The sequence below is a fragment of the Egretta garzetta genome, unplaced genomic scaffold, assembly GCF_000687185.1.
Source record: "Egretta garzetta isolate BGI_Z169 unplaced genomic scaffold, ASM68718v1 scaffold217, whole genome shotgun sequence".
In the NCBI taxonomy this organism is placed as follows: domain Eukaryota; kingdom Metazoa; phylum Chordata; class Aves; order Pelecaniformes; family Ardeidae; genus Egretta; species Egretta garzetta.
Genome location: NW_009260395.1, coordinates 570,347 through 571,015, shown reverse-complemented (window position 1 = coordinate 571,015; position 669 = coordinate 570,347).

The following is a 669-nucleotide window of genomic DNA, read 5'->3' as shown; positions in this document are numbered from 1 at the left end:
TTCAGTACACAATGGGCAAGTATGGCAGCTAAACTATCATTACCTATGAGCAAGCTGAGAAATTCATAGCCTTTGCATGTTTGGTTTCTATAAATATTTTCAGGAAGTTCACTGCCAGAATTACTGACTGAAACTGGAAAATACCATTTTAAAGGAGCTTTGTAGTTTTATCATCACAGCTATGATCACTAGAAGCTGTGTTAATCAAATGACCTACCTGTCCAGTGAAAACACTTAAGTGCAAAGACTGAATACAGCCCAGAACTTGGATTTAATTTAGCAAGTAATTGTTAATAAATACACAAAATAACACGCGTGTGCGTTAGGCTAGGCAGAAGATAGACTAGCAAGCTTCAGAAAGCAAGCATTTTGAATTACCCGCTTGCAAGTGGTGCCTTAAGCTGCAGGAAGGTTACACTACCAAGGGAATGGGAGTAAAACCAGCAAGTGCCAGACACTTCCACACGTGGCTGAGGAAACAGGAAGAGCCCAAAACCAGAAAGCCCCACAAAAAGTGTTTTGCCACATGTGCTTGCTTACATTAACATCACAGGGGCTTACATAAGCAGCGCCTTCCAAAAGGTAATTATTTTTCTATTACAGTATCCCCACAAATTTTATTTCACTGTTTTAATCACAAAACCCGCAATATACTCGAGCCACACCGCT